The 23361-nt window shown below is 44.1% G+C and overlaps 2 long non-coding RNA genes across 2 annotated transcripts; both read right to left on the reverse strand.

Moving 5' to 3' along the window:
* Positions 1 to 3977: 3977 nt before the first annotated feature.
* Positions 3978 to 8289, reverse strand: LOC142699136 (uncharacterized). Its single transcript, XR_012866017.1, has 3 exons — positions 8170 to 8289; positions 7230 to 7527; positions 3978 to 4957 (listed from the first exon to the last, which is right to left on the reverse strand). It is a non-coding gene; the product is annotated as an uncharacterized LOC142699136 (long non-coding RNA).
* A 2448-nt stretch (positions 8290 to 10737) lies between these two features.
* On the reverse strand, positions 10738 to 18185 carry LOC142699137 (uncharacterized). The gene is made up of 3 exons (XR_012866018.1): positions 18139 to 18185; positions 12534 to 12679; positions 10738 to 11201 (listed from the first exon to the last, which is right to left on the reverse strand). It is a non-coding gene; the product is annotated as an uncharacterized LOC142699137 (long non-coding RNA).
* Between the last annotated feature and the right edge of the window lie 5176 nt (positions 18186 to 23361).

The following is a 23361-nucleotide window of genomic DNA, read 5'->3' on the forward strand; positions in this document are numbered from 1 at the left end:
TAACCCTAACCATATTCCTAATCCCCAAGCCTAGCCCCTAACCTCTAAATCCTAACACCAACCCTATTCCTAACGCTAACAACTAACCTCTAAACCCTAACCCTAGCATCCTAACTCCAACTCCCTAACCCCCACCCCTTAACCCTAACACCCTACCCATTTAAACGTAACCATATTCCTAACCCTAACCCGCAACCATAGCCCCTAACCTCTAAACCCTATCCCTTAACCCCAAACCTATTCCTAACCCCAACCCACTACCCTCACCGTATTCCTAACCCTTTTCGAACCTTAACCCCTAACCCCAACCCTACACCGATTCTAACCCTGTTCCTAACCCCAACTCCTAACATTCTAATTTCCTAACCCGCTAACCCAAAACCTAACCCCAACCCTAACCCCAATCCTACCCCAACCCTTGCCCTAACCCTATTTCTAACACTATCCTCTAAACCCTAATCCCCAAAACCTAACCCCTTAACCCTAGCACCCTAACCCCTTAACCCTTTTACCTTAACCCTGACTCTAATCCTAACCCCAACCCCCTATCCACAACCCCTAACACACTAACTTCCTAACCCACTAACTTAAAACATAACCCCAACGTAGGCAACACTCTGGCTGGGGATTACGCTCCTAGAGGAAGCCCCTGACGTCCCTGTCCATACATGTACAGTAACATTAAGGGCTTTAAGATGCTGGAATCCCCAACCAGAGCGTCAGCAATGCTCTGGCCGGGGATTTCGCTCCTGGAAAAGCTCTAACCCTAACCCCTAAAACCCTATCCCTAAATGTAGCCCCTAACCAAGAACTTTACAGCAAGTACTCTGGCCGGGGATTCCTGTTTTGAGAAAGACTTTGGCATCCATGTTGATATATGGAGAGTAACGTTAAGTGCTCTGTAATGCGAGAATCCCTTGACAGAGCGTCATCAAAACTCTTGCCGGGGATTCCACTCCTAGAATGAGCCCCTGAAGTCAATGTCCATAAATGGACAGTGACGGCAGGGGCTATAAGATGCCGGATTCCTCAGCCAGAGCGTCGGAAACACTATGGCTGGGGATTCTGCTCCTAACCTTAAACCTAGCCCTCTTACCCTAACTTTCTAACTCTAACTCCAACCCTAAACCTAACCCTATTCCTGACCCTAACCACTAAACTCTAAATCCTAATCCTATCCCCCAATCCTAACCCCTAAACCTAGAACCCAAACCCCTTAACCCAAGCACCCTAAGCCCCTAACCCTAACACTATTCCTAACCCCCTAACTATAACCCCAACCCTAACTCAAACCACCTCACCGTAACCCCAACTCTAACCCTCTATCCCCTAACCGAGAGCTTTACAGCAAGCACTCTGGCGGTGGACTCCTTCCTGGCTTGAGAAATAACTTGACGTCAGTATTCATATATGGAGTGTGGCGTCAAGGGCTTGGTAATGCGAGAATCCAAGGCAATGCTCTGGCCGGGGATTCCTCTCTTGAAAAAACCCTATCCCCTAAATCCCAACCCATTAACCCTAATGCCTAACCCCCTAACCAAGCGCTTTGCAGCAAATGGTCATGTCGAGGACTCCTCTCTTGAGAAAGACCTTTATGTCACTGTCCATATATAAACAGCGATGTTGGGGACTTTAAGATGCCGGAAATTTCAGCCAGAGCATCGGAAAATGCTCTGGCTGGGGATTCCGCTTCTGGAAAAGCTGTAACCCTAAACCTAACCCTATAACCCCCTAACACTAACACTCTAACCCTAACATCTACCCTCTAAACCCCTAACGCCCTAAACCCTTACCCTCTAACACCCTAACTCCAACTCTAACCCGCTAACCTCCTAACCCTCTTACTCCCTAAACCCCTAACCAAGTTCTTTACAGAAAGCGCTCTCGCTTAATATATCCACCTCTGCTTCAGAGGATTAGCAGGCCTGTGTCTGCTGTCATGCAGTGATGACATGATAACTACCTACACATGATTGCTATAGCCAGTCACTGGCCTCAGCATTGACGCAGCGGTCACATGCGTGAAGCTGAAATTTCATCACTGCAGGACAGCTAAAATGAGTGGCGAGACCACCGGAGCGGCAGGGATATACCAGGTGAATAATGTTTCCTCGTGTGTAATGTGTAAATGTATTTGTGTAATGTGCATGTGTGTATAATGTCGATATATGTTTGTGTGTAGAGTGTAATGTGGATATATGTGTTTGTATAGTGTGGATATATGTATGTGCTTAATTTGAATATATGTAAATGTTTCTGTGTAATGTATTTATAGGTACGTGTGTGTGTGTGTGTGTGTGTGTGTGTATGGAAGTATGTGTGTGTGTGTATGGAAGTATGTAGGTGTGTGCGTGTATGGAAGTATGTAGGTGTGTGTGTGTATATGGAAGTATGTAGGTGTGTGTGTGTGTGTGTGTATGGAAGTATGTAGGTGTGTGTGTGTGTGTGTGTGTATGGGGGTGTGTATGGGTGTGTGTGTGTATATATGTGTGTATGGAAGTATGTATGTGTGTGTGTGTGTGTGTGTATGGAAGTATGTATGTGTGTGTGTGTATGGCAGTATGTATGTGTGTGTGTATGTGTGTGTATGTCGTGTGTGTGTGTCGTGTGTGTATGGATGTAGGTGTGTGTGTGTGTGTGTGTGTGTGGAAGTATGTATGTGTGTGTGTATGTCGTGTGTGTATGGAAGTATGTAGGTGTGTGTGTGTATGGAAGTATGTAGGTGTGTGCGTGTATGGAAGTATGTAGGTGTGTGTGTATGGAAGTATGTAGGTGTGTGTGTGTGTGTATGTGGGTGTGTGGGGGTGTGTGTGTATGGGTGTGTGTATGGAAGTATGTATGTGTGTGTGTGTGTATCTCGTGTGTGTGTGTGTGTGTGTGTATGTCGTGTGTGTGTGTGTCGTGTGTGTATGGAAGTATGTAGGTGTGTGTGTGTGTATGGAAGTATGTAGGTGTGTGTGTGTGTATGGGGGTGTGTGTGGGTATGGGGGTGTGTATGGGTGTGTGTGTGTGTGTGTGTGTGTGTATGTATATGTGTGTGTATGGAAGTATGTATGTGTGTGTGTGTGTGTGTGTGTGTGTATGGAAGTATGTATGTGTGTATGTATGTGTGTGTGTGTATGTCGTGTGTGTGTGTCGTGTGTGTATGGAAGTATGTAGGTGTGTGTGTGTGTGGAAGTATGTAGGTGTGTGTGTGGAAGTATGTAGTTGTGTGTATGGAAGTATGTAGGTGTGTGTGCGTGTATGGAAGTATGTAGGTGTGTGTGTATGGAAGTATGTAGGTGTGTGTGTGTGTGTGTGTGTATGGGGGTGTGTGGGTGTGTATGTATGGAAGTATGTATGTGTGTGTGTATGGAAGTATGTATGTGTGTGTGTATGGAAGTATGTATGTGTGTGTGTATGTATGTGTCTGTATATCGTGTGTGTGTATGTCGTGTGTGTGTGTATGGAAGTATGTAGGTGTGTATGTGTGTGTGTGTATGTAGGTGTGTGTGTGTGTGTGTGTGTGTGTGTGTGTATGGAAGTATGTAGGTGTGTGTGTGTATGGAAGTGTGTGTGTGTGTGTATGGAAGCGTGTGTGTGTATGGGGGTGTGTGTGTGTGTATGGGGGTGTGTGTGTGTATGGGGGGGTGTGTGTGTATGGGGGGGTGTGTATGGGGGGGTGTGTATGGGGTGGGTGTGTATGGGGTGGGTGTGTGTGTGTGTGTGTGTGTGTGGGTGTGTAGGTGTGTGTGTGTGTGTGTGTGTGTAGGTGTGTGTGTGTGTATGTGTGTAGCGTGTGTGTGTGATCTTTAAAGACTAATGCTGCCCCTTCAGATTTGTATTTTTTATAAGTCCTCTTATCTTGTCATTTATTGTCTTTTTAACATTAGAAGCAAGCTTTTTCTAGTTTCATTTTAGGGTTTTTTAATACTTGTTACTTATAAGATTATATTTTACAGTGTAATTACTTAAAGTACATGTAAAGCATTCCCATGTAGTGTCTGTAGATTTATTTGACAATAGTTGCCCCCAGTCTATTTCCTGCAGCGCAGCCCTCAACCGGGAGAAATTGGCCTTTTTAATATGCAGTCAGTGTTTTACCCTCCCAGCCTGTTTGCTTTTAAGGTTCTGTTCATGTGGAGTTTTTTGCAGGCAAAGGAAAAAAAAACGCAAGCATTTTTTTTTTTGGCTAAAACCGCTTAAAAACGCGTCAAAAACGGTCGCGGCCGTTCACAGCATTTTTCCGTCTCTCATTGATTTCAATAGGGTTTTTTGAGGCGGAAAACGAATCTAGAAAGGTCATATCACATACGTAGTGGAACCATTATACCCTAATGTTTTCTCCTTCTTTAGTAGCGTACAACTCAAGTGCCAACTTCCATTACATGATAGTGTCTCAACAGGACTCTTTCTACAATAGATCTGGGGGTCGGCCAGTGAATACTTTTTCTCTACGTTCAGCTTAACAACAATACCAATGATGATGATGATGATGATGATGATAATATCCCTGCCTCTTTTCTATAGTAGTCTCAGTACATGTTTTAATATGATATCATTGATAAATGAATAATGAATTGAGTATTTCTCTAGCTGTGACCATCTCATGACTATCACCACATATGGAGCATCCTGCGCACTGACTATTACTAAGCCTCTCCATATTTCTCAGCATTTTCTGCTCCTTTACCCTGCGATCATATAGTCAGAAGTAACATATAAGTTCTCTCCTCACTGTTCAGACGTCATGGGTTTTCTGCTAGGATGGACACACCAGTATTTACAATGTGTCTCTTCTTCTAGATGTTTGTAGGAATCTTCTTGTAGCCAGGATCTCCTTCTCTGTGCTGGTTGGTGTCTTCTAGATGTTGAAGGTGGTCATCTTCTAGGTATATGCAGGAATCTTCTAGCTGCTAACTGGGGTCTACGTGTTGTCAGGACTCTTTAAAATCTCAAAGACTGGGATAAAGATCTCCTGAAAAAAAAACAAGAAAAATATTTTGAGACAAAAAACTACAAATATGTAACCTACAAAGAAATTGATGCGACCAAAAAAAAGTGTGGAACATGGAAAAAATCTTTATTGGAATAACAATGAAAAGCTACACGTCAATACAATTAAATTAAAAAGACTCCACAAGACTCTACAGAAGAAAAGGACAGCTCATTGTGTGACTCACAAAGAAAATAATAATTAGATAAGACCCCATGGCTGCACAGACCTGCGTAATGTAGGTCATATAGAAATACCAAATGGTATGGAATAAACAACTATACAGTGCAAAAAAGCAGTCAGCGCATAAGTAAGAGCAAAAATGAATCAACTATTAAACAAGTATGGAGGGATAGAACATACCCATAATAAGGTTGTTCAGGAGCACCAACACAGGGAGTGCCCACCCAGACGCACGTTTCAGCGCTAAATGCCTTCATCAGGGGGTGGCGCTGATAGTACACACACAGTATTTAAATGAACGCTAGCCAATGGTACTTAAATATATCCAGGTGATATATATATATATATATATGCCCATAAATCAGATCAGTGCACTCACTGTTTACTATTGGTGGCAATATGTGGTCGAGTACATGGCCGGACTCCAGAAACGGCAACAACGAGACACTGGGGCGGAAACACATCAGCGCGTCACCTGACGCGGTCACGTGTGTCAGCAACCCAGCGTGTCATGGGTGACGAATCGGAGGCTGGTCAATCACAACCAATCAGAATGCAACCAGTGATTGAAGGCATGAAAAGCATTCAGAAGGATATTAACCCTGTACGGGCAGTCCAATAGCGATACACTTCATGTCTGCAAGTCTAAACCCAAAATACAGAGAGACAAGATAGTTATACAGATATATTGCACATGTATCATACAAATACATATAAATATATGGACACAAAGTGATGTGTGATGAAGAATGTCAACGTGTAGGGAGTAATCAAGTGTGGAACATTATTATCAATTATAATGTGTGAAAAAAGACCAATATATACGTGCCAAAAGGAATAATCCAGTGCACACAACCTGAACATAGTAGGTAAGTGACAGGTAAGAAATGATATTAAACACAATAAAGTGTTGTTTATATAGAACATGTGTAAGTAAAAGAGTGAAAAGGTAATAAATGTATGGTGACAAAATAAAAGAAATAAAAAACGAAAAATAAAATAGTGTGAATAGGCGTGTGCGATGAAAAAAGAAGAAAAAAACAACGTGTGTATTATGCATCAAAAAATAAAATGGACTACAAGTGCCATGCACAAAGCAGATTTTAGTTACATGTCGATATATCTAATACAACAAGCCTCAAAAGGTGCAGAATATAATATGCAGTGATCTGCAGACAGAGCCCGCTTTTCTATTGTTTGTGAAGATCATCAGAAGTAGGAAATCATTGTTGAGGATGAAGATCATGACAACCCGAAAATTGCACAGTTGACATAGTCAACACAGGCAGCGTAAACCATATATCTAATCTGTATACACAAATAAAGAAATGTAGATCAAAATCAAAATAAGAACATAAAATCAAAAATACCCGACTAAAAGCTTTGGTAGCAGTCAGAGAAATGCAGCAACACCAATGTTCTCATTGAGACCCCTCGGTTGTGTTGTCTTAAGCCTCCATATCCACCTGCATTCTGATTGCAAAAGCCTCTTTTTACATCTCGTCCTCGCATATCAGTATTGATGTGATCTATTCCCTTCACTCTCACAAGTCTAGAGTTACACGCATGATGTAGGTGAAAATGTTGTGGAATCGTCTTCAGCTGTTCCATATACTCTACTGTTTTGGCATTTTCAATGTCTCTAACATGTTCTCTTACGCGAAAGTGCAATTCTCGGGTTCTCATGCCAATATACATTTTAGGGCAAGGGTAAGTTGCATGATAGATCACACCTGTAGTGCCACATGTAATTGGCCATGTGATCTTAACATTTTTCAACCCACTTGAGTCAACAAAACCTTGAGAGCGTTCAATATTAGGGCAACTAATACAGTCGCCGCAAGGGTTACAACCCCACTTAGGACCAATCTTTCCAAAACATTTACCCGCTTTTTCCACTGTTCGGTAACTGTGAACTATTGCGTCACGTAAAGAACGCGCTCTACATGGTGCAACAGCAAGATAATTTGGTAGTACTTTCTGTAGAATTGGATCATTGAGGAGCATCGGCCAAAATGTGTTTGAGGTGTCCCTCATTTCTGACCAAATGATACGTGTTCGTAAATCTTACCTTAGGAGAAATTCCTTATTTTTAGTTACAGTTTGTAATAGCTGTGCACGAGGGGGAGCTGTGCACGTGGTCGTCAATGGGCTTTATTAACATTGCGGCAGCGGCTGCAGCCCTGTTGAGCAAGTCTCTTTCTTAACTCAGTCGTGCGGAATTTCAAATCTTCATGAGTTGAACAAATTTTCTTAACACGCAGTAATCGTCCAAAAAAAGTTGGTATAGCTTCGATGGTGTGGCGGGGATGTGAAGACGTGGCGTGAAGAAATGAGTTTGTTGATGTCTCTTTACGATGCAAATCTGTCTGGAGACAACCATTATGGTTCCTTTTAGTTAGTATGTCCAAAAAATCTATCTCAACGTGATTCCACTTGCATGTTAATTTAATGTTACGTGTATTATAATTAAATACACTGATGAATTCTATTAATTCATCCGAAGTCCCCTGCCAGATCATGAAGATGTCATCAATGAACGGGCCCAGAAAAGGAGCTGGTTCATTGATATCTCATGATCTGGCAGGAATAGGTCCCTCTCCCACAGCCCCAGGAACAGGTTGGCGTATGAGGGTGCACAGGCTGCCCCCATTGCCGTGCCCTGGAGTTGCAGGTAGAAGGACCCATTGAACGTGAAAAAATTGTGTTTGAGAACAATGTCTGATAGGGTTAGCAACAACTCTGAAAAGTCTTTCCTATATTGCTCATATGCAAAAAGGTGGCCACTGCATGCAACCCATCCGAATGCTGGATGCCGATATATAGTGACTCAATGTCACAAGTTACCAAAATATGTCTGTCATCTAAATGAATCTCTTCAATTTTCAACAACAAATCTGCGGAGTCGCACAGATACGAAGGTAGACATTCCACTAATGGTTTGAAATGGTGGGCGACCCATCCGCACACCTTCTGAGTTAACCCCCCGGTACACAATATAATTGGCCTACCTGGAGGGTCCTTATGAATTTTGGGTAGTAGAAAAGGCGTCTGTATCGTTGGCTCAGTCACAATCAGTGCCTCCATTAGGGACTTGGAGAGGACTCCGGCATCCATACCATCTTGTAGAATGTGGATCAGCTTTGCTCTAAAGGATAATAAAGAATTGTATGTTAACCTTCTACAACAAGCAGAGTTTTTTTTTATTTAGTTTTTTTTTTAATTGATGTATTTTTTATTTTTCCAAACATAACAAACAAGCGAACAACAATTCAACAATATTTCCCATGGCAATAGCATCTCTGAACACATATCATTATTTTGCATATTATATAATCTACAATTTGTATAAATTACTTCAAATGATCCTAGTTGGAGCGAGGACAGAATTAGAGATTTTAGCCCAAAGACAAATTGAAAAAGTGTCAATATTCATAGGAAATGAAACACACTAAATAAACCATAAAGAAGGGGGAAGGGAAGTATAGAGGGGGAGGGGGAAGAGGATGGACACGTGTATCCCCATCGTTACCGCGATTCAATACAGATATTTAAGGAATCAGATCATGATCGGTGTCACACCAGACAGCTGATGCTCCAGATACCAAGTTGTGGAGACAAAGCATGCAATCAGTTTTTGTTTTATATGAAGTGGTAAGAGAGGTATAAAGTTCTCCCACAACTTAAAAAAGGCTTCAGTTTTGTGCTCTTTTCGATGGGAGGTTTCCACCCAATCCATTCGGAAAAGAGAAGATATATTTTCTAGGGAAATACGATGTGTGGGGGGTGTATTATTTATCCAAACCTGGAGAATGGCCTTCCTAGCAGCCGCAGAGACATAGTATAACAGTTGTTTGTGATGTTTCGGGATAAAGAGCATGGAAGGTGGCAGTATCCCAAAGAGACCCCACTTTTGGGTTGAGGGGCATGGTATGGACAGGGTGTTCGACACAAAATATTGTATCTTTCGCCAAAAGTCAACAATAGTTGGGCATAACCAGAGACAATGTAATTGCGGTGCTCCACACTTTAAACACGAATGGTCAGAGGAGTTACCCATGAGAAAGCCCCTATAAGGGGACACGTCAGCCCTATGGGCTATTTTAAAAGACATCTCCCAGGACATATCTGATGGGAGGTATTTGGCAGCCATAGTTACAGATGATAGGACATCGTCATGAGTTGTTTGATCTAAGTGGTCAACACAGTAAGATAGGCCTGATCTCGATTTAGTGTAGTCCAATGGCTGTCTTAAAACGTTATAATAGGTAGTGATTAGTCTTTTTCGGCATTGATGAAATGGAGTTAAGTGACAGAAGAAGTCATCCCAGTCTTGGTCTTGTAAGTGTCTAATGACCTTGTGAGCATAGCTACAGGCCTGCATGTAATAAAATGGGTGTTGGCCCAAAAAAATCATATTGTATACGTAGTTCATTAAATGAGTATGGACGACGAGTGAGCATGTTAGTTATCTGATTAATACATGTCAACCCCTCCCCCCCAACCCATCCACGAAAAACCACATGGGGTTTGGCATTTTGGAAGTCAAAGTTATGGACCCAAGGAAGAAGTAGGAAAAATCTAGGGTTTAAACCTAAGTGTTGCCTGACCTTGGTCCATGTTTCCAGGAGGACATGACTAGGGGGTTAGCCCGTTCATCAGGTGATAGAGCCGAGTAGGGAGTGTGTAAGAGGCATGTTAAGGAAATGGGTTTTGAAAATTGTTGGTCCAATGTAGAATCAGAAAAGCAGGAGCTGCCGGTTATCCAATCTCCAATCACTCGTAGTTGAGCTGCCATATTGTATAAGTGAATCTGTGGAAAATTAATCCCTCCATTTTCATGATGTTGCTGCAATATGCATAGGCTTCACTCTTGGTCTCTTTTGGTTCCAAATGTAGCCTCAAAAGAGAGTATTCAGCCGCCTAACGTCAACTGGTCTCAAGTATATAGGCAAGGATTGTAGTAAGTATAACAATTTAGGGAAGACAACCATTTTTAATAGATTAGCCCTACCTAAAAATGATAGAGTAAAGTGCCTCCAAGCCATGAGTTGGGATATTCCCCCTCCTTGGTGAAAGAGTTTCTCAAATATTCGCAATGTTTCTCGTTCCTCAACTGTGACAAATAAATCGCCTTCCTCTTTAAAATACCATTTCTTAAAGATCAAAGATTGTGCAAAAAATTGCAGATCTTTTACTGCTGAGAAAAGATCAAAACAGGAGGCGGGAGAAAAGGTCAAGACTTTGTCCAACAGTGTGATGTCACCTATAGATAATTCATGCATAGAAATGTTAATTACCTTCTTGTGATGTCTTGGATTTTGTTCCAATCCCTTATTCATTTTTCTCCTACTGTTGGACGACTGATTTTAGTTCCGTTTTCTTTTGTATCTTGGTAAGTCACGTGTAGACCTCACGCTACTACATAATGTCATATCATGGTGACCGCTCTGTGATGACAAAGATCACATAGAAGAGGAAAGACTCAGTGATTCACCATTTTCTCTCCGATTCCATCAATATATTTTCTTCTGTTGAAAATCATTATTATCACATATCAATTTCTTAGTTTTTCTGCTCTCCATTTCTTTTCTCCAGACGAGGCATTGTTGATCCAATTGTGTTTTAAATGTTTCTAAGTCCTCTTTGGACATCTCTGCTTTTAATTTTTGCTGGATCTTTTCCAGCTCGTTATCCCTGTTTTCTAATGATGTGTTATTGAGTCCAATAAGAAGCTCCATCACTTTAAATGAACACGCACTGCAGTTCTCCTCCCATTTAGATGGAAAATTCACATCTTCAGTTGGAAATGATGGGAAAACTTGTATGCGTAACCCCCTCGGTATAAGGTTCCGTTGAAGATAATTTGCTAGGAATGCTCGGTTCCACCAAACTTTCATTCTTTTATTTACAAGGCTTTTGAAGGAGTTCTGTGGCTCCCTAATATTTCTCTGACTGCCAACACCTGTGGCTGTGGAGTCATCTTTAACCAGCCATGACTGTTCTCTGGCTCTAAAATCCATAGTTGGGTTTCTGGCACTATCTGTAAAAACACAGAAAACAAACTGATAAATAATCCAAAAAGACAGCGAGGATCTGAAATCCCAAATGCAGGTGCACGGCCTTTATTACTAGTAAGGGGGGATCCTAGGGTGAAGTCCTGAGCACATCAATATATATATATATATATAAGATAGAAATTCGAGGCACTCACCGCTGTTTCTGTAACTTCCGACCATGTCATCAAGAAGTGACCAGGAAGCAGCATGAGCACAAAAAGCTATAACTGGGTTTGGGGGCAGAGGCGGATCATCGTTAGGAAGGCTCAGGCAGCCGACCAAGGCTCCCAGGGGGCCCATGGCTGCCAAGCCCATAACATTTATTGGCTGGGCTGCACGGGCCCCCTCAAGCCCATTGGTGCCTAGCACTGGAGGGGGCCCCGATACTAGCGACAGCCACATTCACTTGTATCTGCATCCTCAGGACGCAGATATGAATTAATGATATAGGCTTCAGGCCAAGTTAGGACTGCAGCCTATAAGGTGCTGGGAAGACTCACTGGGCAGGCCGCTGTGATGACGTAACTGCATCACGCTGATATGAGCATGCGTTCTGCCTGGAGACAGTGCAGCGCACCGTCCGTCGCGGGAACGGGGCAATATATGTGGCAATATACAGGGGGGTGATTGCTGTGTAGCACTACATACAAGGGGAGCGGGGATATGTGGCACTATATACAAGGGGAGAAGGGGCTGTGTGGCACTATATACAAGGGGAGGGGGGATGTGTGTGAAGCTATCTACAGGGGCTGTGTGTGTGATGCTATCTACAGGGGCTGTGTGTGTGGCGCTATCGACAGGGGCTGTGTGTGGCGCTTTCTACGGGGGCTGTGTGTGTGGTGCTTTACTTTACCTTCTGTGAGTCACTAGATTTATAGAGAATCTGTCTCCTCTCCTGACATGTTTTTTATAGGAAATCCTTGTCTTTCACAAAATATCTTTGTGCAGTCCAGGACTGATAGACAATTGCGTGTTACCATTCCCCTTGTCAGGAGGATGTGTCCCTGCACAGTGTGATACTGTCAGTATGTAGGGACGCAGCCCTTTGACAAGGGGAATCGTAACATCCATCTGTTAATGCTTGCACAAAAAGGTAGTGGCAGGGCGGCGGAGGAGTAGGGGAGCCCCATGTTTGGGTAACAGCCCAGGGCCTATGGCCTACTTAATCCGCCACTGTTTAGGGGGCCTCGTTCTGGAGATAGGCGCCGGTCACAGAGGTGGGACTCCCATCTATCTGACATTTATAACATATCCTGTGGAGATGTCATAAATGTCCTTCATGGGAAAACCCATTGAAGGGGATAGACAAATCTTACCTGTCCATACAGAAGTGACATTAATACATTGGGAGGAGCTTTCAGTTGCCGGTTAGTTGTCCGTTCTATGATGGTTGGAAACCGAACAGTTTCTATGGCGATGACGTAACATGGGAGCCCTGCATGTTGTCCAGTGGGAGCGGAGTCTGTTTAGAAAGAGAGAAATCCAATATTTATTATAATATTACAGGAAAAGGTATAGTAGGGGATAATGTTTTATCCATAGCACCTTAAAAATCCTGATTAGAGAGCGGACCCTGTCCCATATATACATATAACTGAACAGTACATTATATACAGTATATATGAGGACAGTAAAGAGGGAGTACAATATATACAGTGAGGACACGTCCCATATATACATATAACTGAACAGTACTTTATATACAGTATATATGAGGACAGTAAAGAGGGATTACAGTATATACAGTGAGGACACGTCCCATATATACATATAAGTGAACAGTACATTATATACAGTATATATGAGGACAGTAAAGAGGGAGTACAGTATATATAGTGAGGACACGTCCCATATATACATATAACTGAACAGTACATTATATACAGTATATATGAGGACAGTAAGGAGGGAGTACAGTATATACAGTGAGGACATGCTCCATACATATATACACACGACTGAGAAGTACATTTTGTTTCCGGACAGTCTGCAGGATATTTATGTAGTGGAGCCCCCAGCAAGGCACCTCCGCCCTGAATATGTGTAGATAAGGGACTCCAGCAGATCGCTTGTTAGGTCCATGTAGAAGCTCAAACACTTCATGGTCCTTAAGAATAAGTTGGGGGTGATGCATTGTCACAGGCACAACTAGAGGTACAGGCCTGGTTATCCATATTTGTGCCCCCGAGTGGCCACTATTTTACCACTGATCTCTATAAAATGGCAATATAATAGGGATTTTCCGGTTTCATGTAACTAGATGCTTAAATTTCGTATAATGAAAAGTTCGGCAACTTACTAATTCCTCAGCATTTTTAAGATATCTGTTTGGGGTCAGTGAATGGGAATATTCTTGTTTATATCCTGGAACATGCCTGATATTTCTCGCAGCTGATAGTTTGCTACAATTGGATCCATTCTAGGTCAGGATTTTCCTCACTGTTTCTGCTATTCATGCCCTCCGGCTTACTCTCTGCTCTGTAGAAGTTCCAGATTTGGGGGTGGGTTGTTGTTAAGGGCAGATGGGTGAAATGTCCCAGGCCCGCTTGCTTCATCATCTTGGAACATACAAGCAGAGCAGCCCCAGGCTACTGCACATGCCCAGAAACGTCTTGTATTATTCCATGTGCAGCACTAGGTGGGGAGGGGGCAAGTGCCAAAAGAACGTTTACCCAACCGTGCACCACAGATACAGGCTGCCATTGGGGTTGCATACGGTTTATTTACTTACAGACGCAAATCCTAAAAACCTAGAAATTCAAGGTACTGATGTCAGCTTTCTGTCATTTAACCACTGGGTGACATACATATACAGTGCCATGCAGTTAGCACAAAGTACCGTAAATGTACAGTACTTGGATGGTGCGGGAAATAGCGTAGATCCCGGCACGTTACCCCTCAGTTGCTGTGGTCAATAGTGGGGCATCTACGTGGGTAAACAGATGGCGGTGGGCTTCTTATGTCACCATCAGCGCAATCGCAGGTTTCTGATAGGTGCCATGGCAACCGGGGGCCTAAACAAGGCTCCCAGGTCTGCCATGTGTGAATGCTTATAAAGCCATGCCATTATGTACTCAAGGCCTTTGTTGCAGAAGTTTTGTTGTGTTACTGGTTGCCCTTGGATCCGACCATAACCCATTCCTCTGGCTATGGTCGGGAAAAGACACATCCCGACCATAGTATGGCTTTGTGGTCGCTTTCAATGTTCTCATGAACACGCTTTATTTCGTTTGCACTCCGGAACATCCAATTATTCCCGAGTGCTTGGTGTGACTACCAGCCTGTAGCTGCAACTGCGCATGTGCAACAGTAGCGCTGCCCAAGTCCCCACCTGCACTCGGGAACTGGCAACTGTTCCCGAGTGCTTCTACTAAACTTGCATTTCAGCAAGACTGTATGTACCCAGGAACCAGCGACTGTTCCCAAGTGCTTATTCTAAACCTGTATTTCAGCGTGCGCTACTGCTCATGCGCAGTCACATCGCTGTAGAAGACTGTATGTACCCGGGAACCGGCGACTGTTCCCAAGTGCTTATTATAAACCTGTATTTCAGCGTGCACTACTGCTCATGCGCAGTCACATCGCTGTAGAAGACGGTATGTACCCAGGAACCGGCGACTGTTCCCAAGTGCTTATTCTAAACCTGTATTTCAGCGTGCACTATTGCTCATGCGCAGTCACATGGCTGTAGAGGACTGTATGTACCCGGGAACCGGCGACTGTTCCCAAGCGCTTATTCTAAACCTGTATTTCAGCGTGCGCTACTGCTCATGCGCAGTCACATCGCTGTAGAGGACGGTATGTACCCGGGAACTGGCGACTGTTCCCAAGCGCTTATTCTAAACCTGTATTTCAGCGTGCGCTACTGCTCATGCGCAGTCACATCGCTGTAGAAGACGGTTTGTACCCGGGAACCGGCGACTGTTCCCAAGTGCTTATTCTAAACCTGTATTTCAGCGTGCACTACTGCTCATGCGCAGTCACATCGCTGTAGAAGACGGTATGTACCCAGGAACCGGCGACTGTTCCCAAGTGCTTATTCTAAACCTGTATTTCAGCGTGCACTATTGCTCATGCGCAGTCACATGGCTGTAGAGGACGGTATGTACCCGGGAACTGGCGACTGTTCCCAAGCGCTTATTCTAAACCTGTATTTCAGCGTGCGCTACTGCTCATGCGCAGTCACATCGCTGTAGAAGACGGTTTGTACCCGGGAACCGGCGACTGTTCCCAAGTGCTTATTCTAAACCTGTATTTCAGCGTGCGCTACTGCTCATGCGCAGTCACATGGCTGTATAGAGGACTGTATGTACCCGGGAACCGGCGACTGTTCCCAAGTGCTTATTCTAAACCTGTATTTCAGCGTGCGCTACTGCTCATGCGTAGTCACATCGCTGTAGAAGACTGTATGTACCCGAGAACCGGCGACTGTTCCCAAGTGCTTATTCTAAACCTGTATTTCAGCGTGCGCTACTGCTCATGCGCAGTCACATCGCTGTAGAAGACGGTATGCACCCGGGAATCGGCGGTTGTTTCCGAGTGATTCTAATTTACTATTTCAGCGTCTGCTACAAGTACTAGGACTGCAGTAGCTTCGCTGTTCAAATCTTAGCCGTCACTTGGGAATTACACCTCTGAGTAATCCAGAGCTAGAAACCAGCCTGATAATTATCAGTAATTAATAATAATATTAATTACCAGTCCTCTGATTCCTCCATTGCCGCTGACTGGAGGATTCTATATTTTGCTTCTCTTCACTTATAGACATCTAGAAAAGAAAGAGGTGCTATAATACGTTCCTGGTATATGCTATAGATGTACTGGATCAGTAAAGAGATGTTAGTGTGCCTGGTTTCTGATAAAGCTCAAATAATTTTTAAGGGGCAATTAAATCCGTTCTGGGGTACATTCTGCGGAGCCAAACTAGAGATCCCACCTCAAGTCTTCCTATCCAAGAGGTCACACCGACCACCCCACACTGACTATAAGCCACAAGTATCATGGAATTGTCTCTGACCACAGCCCCTAAATTATTCACCAATCACACCAAAGATCAGATGTCTAGAAGAAATAGCGCTCTCCTTCACATCTGTATAACAGAAAACCATTCTACAATCTATTCAGTGGAACATTTACATCTCATTTATAACATGGGCCTAAGTGTGGCCTAGAGAGGACACCAAATATCTGATATCATCATCAGGAAAAATATTACACATTCAATAGAGACCTCACATGCGCCAAGTTATGACACAAAGTGATATCACTAGTAGTGAAAATAGCCGGACACTGACTTGTGACTTCTGGCCAAATCACTAGAGAGGAAAAGAAAAGGAGACGCATCAACTAAACTGCGCCACTCACAGGAAAAATATTAAAACCATGCCCACACAAACCCTACAAAAATGAGCCTTATTTCAGGGGAGACTTTCATGGACACTGCTGATAACCAGAAAGATTGTGTAACATACTGACAAACAAAATATACTGGGCTCGATAACGTCATTGTCATTACACAGGGATTTCTACATCAGGAACACCTCAAATAATGATGATATCTTGTTACTAGCCGGGATGTAAGGGGCGTCTGGCTGCAACATTTATCACCCCATTCATCGCTACCTTTAAAATGGTGGATCTGACGGCAAGTAGAGTGTCCTTCCTTACCCTGCCACAAATGGAGCATTTTATAGGAGTTCTTCGCATCTTAGACATTTATGGCATACATCAGAGCTGGACCCGCCATAAATGTCTAAGATGGAAAAACCCCTTTAAGCTGCACATTCGTCTGTAAGAGATGAAACACTACTCTATGGCCAGAGGTAGACAACTGACTGTTAGAACGTCCAAATGTCCTCAAGAATATCCTCCAAGAACAAGAACTCCAGAAGAAAACTCTTCTGCAAACAGCAACCAAACCGCATCTGACCGGGGAAATCCAACTCAAAATCACTTTATTACCAGAACTGTATGAATTATTTCTATCACAGCTACTTTACTTAGTCATAATACTTTCTATAGGAAATTTATCAACATTTCGGCCCCATTCACACGGCTGTGCCCATAATCACGGCCTGTGATTGTGGGCACGGCCAGCTGCCGATGGCCGCGGGCCACAGTTTCGGCCCGTGCTCTCATACAAAGTATGGGAGCACGGCCCATAAAAAACGAAAAGTAGGACATGCTCCATAATTCACGGCACGGTTCTACGGCACAGACAGCTATCCGTAGCGATACGGAAAGGTTTCTGCGGCCAATAGAACCAGGCGGTTCTGTTTTTTTACAGTCATGTGCATGGGGCCTTAAATTGTTACTAAACATAGTGACATGTCAGAAGTTTTGATCGGTGGGAGTCCTAGCACTGAGACCCCCACTTATTGCTAAAATGAAGCAGCAGAAGCGGCAGGGTGAGCGATGTACTGCTTTGTTTCTGATCGTCTTCCCTCGGAAAGTTGAGCAAACGGTGTACAGACTCAGAGTTTACATTTAGTCCGTACAACGCTCACTCAGTTTTCCGTGGAAAGCCAATCAGAAACCATGCGGCACAGCACTCACCCAAGCGCTTCTGCTGCTTCGCTGTAGCAGTCGGGGGGGGGGGGGGGGGGGGTCTCAGTGCTGAGACCCCCACTGATCAAAACTTCTGCTATGTCACTTTGATATGTTAAAAGTTTAGTTACACTTTATCAGCCTCACACAAGACTAAAAACATACCTTTACCCAACTGCCCCATGACAATCACAATACCTAAACGGCTCCAACGCCAGACACAAAGTCCTATAAATTAATCAAATTAATCAGTTCCGCGTTTTTTTCTGCCACCCATTGATTTCAATGAGGGGTCAGAGGCGGAAACCGCTCCAGGAAAGTGATTTGGGGCATTTTTTGGGCGCTGATTCCGTTGCGGTTTCCGTGTGAACCGACCTGTGGAGCATTCACCATCTTGATTCTCTGAACTTGGAAATAGACACCTGAAAAGAAGAAGGAGGTGTGAGAATACATTCCTGGTAAATGCTATCGATTTCTATATAACGTCGATGTCTGTAAGAAATCCATGAAATAAGATGTTACTGCAGCGTGTGATCTACAACTACAATCTATCCGGATACTTACCAGTCGCTGATACTAATCATAAAGGGGGCAATTTATTAACACTGCTGTTTTATACACCAGTCTTAATAGAAAAAAAATTGAACGTAAAGTGGCAAAAGCATTTTAATAAATGTGTTGCATTTTTCTGCTGGGCCGTGCGGTAAAATTGTGCAGCAATGACCACACCATGCGCCATAGCATCCCTCCCACGTCTCCCATAACATAAAAAAACACATACTCACCTCACCGCTCTTCTTCTCCCCTCCATCTCGTCATCATTTCAGCGCCGCTCATACATAGTGGATGCCGAGAAGTGTCAGAGCCATATATGCAGGAGCGGATTACAATGAGGGCAATGTGGGCACTTGCCCAGGTCCCGAGGCTGAAGGGGGACCAGTTTGCCCCGGTTTTCCCGAACTGGTTGTTAAAATTACAGCTGGTTCAGAGAACCGGGGTGAAACAGGACTTTTTACCCAATTGTATCCGTGTCCTTAGGATGCAGATACAACTGATTACTATTGCACTGGCTTTTTTTTCTGTGGGCAGCATTGGGGCAATATCTACAGGGCACTCTATTTACACTGGGCAATATCTACAGGGGACATTTTGACTGGCGCGATCTACAGGGGGCAGTGTGACTGGCACTATTTACAGAGGGTATTGTGACTGGTGCTATCCACAGAGGTTATTGTGACGGTCATTATTTACAGAGGGCATTGTGACTGGCGCTATCTACAGGGGGCATTGTCACTGGCACTATCTACAGGGGGCATTGTTAGTGTGTGTGGTGTTTCAATGAACGCTGTGTATAGGAATAGAGACAGCAGCAGCAGCGGCGCTGTCTCTATTCCTCCCGGTGATCATGTGACTGGTCACATGATCGCCGGGTGCCGTTAGTGACAGACTGCTGCTGGGTCTTACTAGACCCAGCACAGCCCAGTTAGTGACAATCGTCACTATGAGAGGGCTGATTTCCCCTGTAACTGGGGCTGCTGTGCAACTCCAGTTACAGTGGAAAAGATGGTGTAAAAGAAAGAAAAAAAATATATAAAGTTCCCCAAAGGTCTTTTTTGACCTTTGAGGGACAGACCATAATAATAAAAAAATAGTAAAGTACAAAAAAAATTAAATAATAAATACACATAAAATACCCACCCCAAAAAAATACCGTTCCCCCCCGCCAATCATTGTTGTAACGCTAGCGCTGACCCAATTACCCTAATATAGACATATAATATATTAAAATTTACAGTAGACAATGACGATCACAAAAAAAAGGTCTATTTTAGGGTAAAACTATGTTATTACCAAAAAAAAAAATAAGCTGAAACGTAAAAAAGCTTATTTTTTTACTATTATTTTCAAAATTTATGAATGAAAATTCTAAAATGGCAAAAAGGTGGGTATAAAAACGATAAAAAAATAAACCTCCATTGTCTACGGAAAAAACGTCGCAAAAATAACGTCGTTAGCCCAACAAATAAAACGTTATAGCCATTTAACTAACACGTGCTAAAAAGGGCAAAACGGTGTCTGGTCCTGAAGGCACAAAATAGCCCGGTCCTGAACTGGATAAGATCTTCTGGGGTCCCGTATCTAAGCCTACATTGTTAGGCTTAGATACAGGGTCTAACTAACAGTGTCACACATGGAGCCTGTATCTAAGCCTAACACAATGTAGGCTTAGATACAGGACCCCAGATGACATTCTTTTTATTCCTGTATAAGGGTATGTTCACACGGCCTATTTACGGACGTAATTCGGGCGTATTAACCCCCGAATTACGTCCGAAATTACGGCTTGAAGGCGTTGGCAAACATCTGCCCATTGAAAGCAATGGGCTGACGTTTGTCTGTTCACACGAGGCGTATATTTACGCGTCGCTGTCAAAAGATGGCGCGTAAATAGACGCCCGCGCCAAAGAAGTGTTATGTCACTTCTTCAGACGTAAATGGAGCCGTTTTCCATGGACTACATGGAAAACCAGCTACAGTTACGTCCGTAATGGACGCGGCGTTCAAGCGTCTGCACATGCCGTTACGGCTGAAATGACGGGGCTGTTTTCTCCTGAAAACAGCCCCTTAATTTCGGCCGTTACGGACGCTGCCGTGTGAACATACCCTAAGATTAGTGTTTTGGGGCCCTGTATCTAAGCCTAACATGTGGTATTCTTAGATACATGGCCCATGTGTGACACTGTCTGCTTGGGTAATGTTACTAAGGCTACCTTGTGGTAGGCTTAGATACATGGTCTAACAGTATCACACATGAGCAGTGTATCTAAGCATCCCTCTACAGGTTGGGTCCTTGGTACTACATCAAGTTCAAGGACTACTTCAATGACACCTTTTTTATTTTTAATAAAATCGTTAACCAGTGTTGTGTGTGTTATTTTATTACAATATTTTTTCTATGTCCATCTCATTTATTTAAAAATGTATTACTAGTGCATTATTAATGGCCACTGTCTAACAGCGTCCATTAGTAAGGCTTCATGCACACTAGCGTGTGTATATTCCATGCATGAAAAACTTGCGTCAATCCCATCCGTGTGTTTGCGTTAGGGTGGATTAACACGAACGTGCTATACGTCCGTGCAACCCGCGTGGTATTGACGCTTGTGGCACGGACCTATGCTAGTCTATGGGGCAGTGCAGACAGTCCGTGAATTTTACGCAGCGTGAGTCCGCTGCGTAAAACTCGCGACATGTTCTATATTTCTGTGTTTTTCGAGCATCACGCACCCATTGAAGTCAATAGGTGCGTGAAAATCAGGCGCAGCACACGGAAGCACTTCCGTGTGACGCGCGTAATTCGCGCAACAGCAGTAAAATAATGAATGTAAACAGAAAAGCACCGCGTGCTTTTCTGTTTACAAACATCCAAACGGAGTGTCATAATGATGGCGGCTGCGCGAAAACCGCAGCCGCGCATCCGTATGAACATGACACGGAGCGGGCAAGTGCATTTTGCGCACGCAAAACGCCACCGTATTTGTGTGCGCAAAACGCACACGCTCGTGTAAATCCGCCCTTATGCATCAGTGTGCTTTTCGATTGTCATGTGTTATTCACGCACTCACAAAGCCAGCCCATTTTTTTCTTCTTTTTTACAACAAATTGCTGTGTAAATCACGCACCAAACACGTGTGCGGTGCGTGGTTTTCACGCATGCATTGACTTCAACGTAAGTGTAGGTGCATGATAACGCACCAATAGAGGACATGCAGTATGTTTCACGCAGCGGACTCTCGCTGCGTGAAAAGTCACGCATGTGTCAACGGCCCCATTGAAATAAATGGGTCGCGTGTGTTGTGCGTTTTTTCAAAGCACAGCACACGGACGTGATTCACACTTGTGTAAATCGTGCCTAAGGCCCCATTCACACCAGGGTGAATCTCGTCCGTGTGCTGATCGTCGAAACCACGCATAGCACACGCGACCCATTTATTTCAATGGGGCCGTTTTCACGCAGCGAGAGTCCGCTGCGTGAAACATACTGCATGTCCTCTATTGGCGCGTTATCATGCACCTACACTCACATTAAAGTAGACGCATGCGTGAAAACCATGAACCAAACAAGCGTGTTTGATGCGTGATTTATGCTGCAATTTGTTGTAACACAAAAATGGCCTTTCTGAGTGCGTGAATAACGCATGCCACTTGCTAAGCACACGGATGCAGAACGCACACAAACTGACCCCATTCATACGCGTTTCTCACGGGCGTCAATCTTACACGCAAGTGTGCATGAGGCATAAGACGGGGCTGGACGAACACTAACCATCACTATGACCCTGTTACCCTCCGCCACCAGGGGCACCGGGAATAGCATACCTGGGTAACATCCAGTAGCTGACCATCGCTAATACTGTGGTGGCCACAGCGCTGGCTGTTATTATTAGGGCACGTTCAGACGTGGCAGAGTTTTTATGCTTCAAATGTTGTTGCAGATTTAGGGGAAAGTACGCAACGAATCTGCACCAATATTTGCAGTTTTGACAGGTAATTCAGACGTTGCAGAAAACACAGCGGACCTGCCACTGATTTCGGTTTTTGCATTGCAAAGGCTGAAATACTTTGTGCCATTCCACTTCTCCGCAACAGACAGTGCATGCTGCGGCCTGAAATTTCTGCACCGCTGCCTATCGTCCGCAGCGGAGTTCCCATCAATGTCTGAACTAACTTGCCTAAAAATGTGTAGAAGGCCTGATTCAGACCAACGTGGCGTTTTTGCGCAGGCAAAACACGTGGCATTTTGCCTCCGCAAAAGCCACTTACCTGCTCCGTGAGGCAGCGTCATATTCGGGGTTTTTGCGCAGCCGCCATCATTATGACACACCATTTGGATGTTTGTAAACAGAAAAGCACGTGGTGCTTTTCTGTTTACATTCATCCTTTTGACAGCTGTTGTGCAAAACAGCCAGTTCGCACGGATGTGCTTCCGTGCGGCAATGCGTGGTTTTCACGCGCCCATTGACTTCAATGGGTGCGTGATGTGCGAAAAACGCCGGAATATAGAACATGTCGTGAGTTATACGCAGCGGAATCACGCTGCGCAAAAATCAATGACAGTCTGCACTGCTCCATAGACTTGCATAGGTCCGTGCCACACGTGTGAAAAACACGCGGGTTGCACGGACGTATATGGCGTTCGTGTAAATCCGCCCTTAGGTAGACAGCGCCACTATGATTCCGGTCCACAACGGATTGCTTCATGTCTCTGCCTAGGTCTATGTCCAAGCAAAGCGTGCAGGAGCGGAATCCCCGACCATAGTGGGATTCCACTACTCCGATAAGTTACAATAGCGCTAGGTACAGGTGGGGGGAGGGGTAGTGTGTCATCTATGTAATAAAATGACTCCTCCGCACAACACAAAGTGCAGGAGGAGGAATGGTACATGAAGTACAATAACGGAGGCAGCATTAGGCTAAGTTCACACAGAGTATTTTGACGAGTTTTTTTTAAGCGGAAACAGCGTTGCAAAACACGTCAAAAACGGCCCGAAAATGCGTACCATTGATTTCAATGGGAGGCGTCGGCGTCTTTTTCCC

Source organism: Rhinoderma darwinii, unplaced genomic scaffold (assembly GCF_050947455.1).
Source record: "Rhinoderma darwinii isolate aRhiDar2 unplaced genomic scaffold, aRhiDar2.hap1 Scaffold_133, whole genome shotgun sequence".
NCBI lineage: Eukaryota > Metazoa > Chordata > Amphibia > Anura > Rhinodermatidae > Rhinoderma > Rhinoderma darwinii.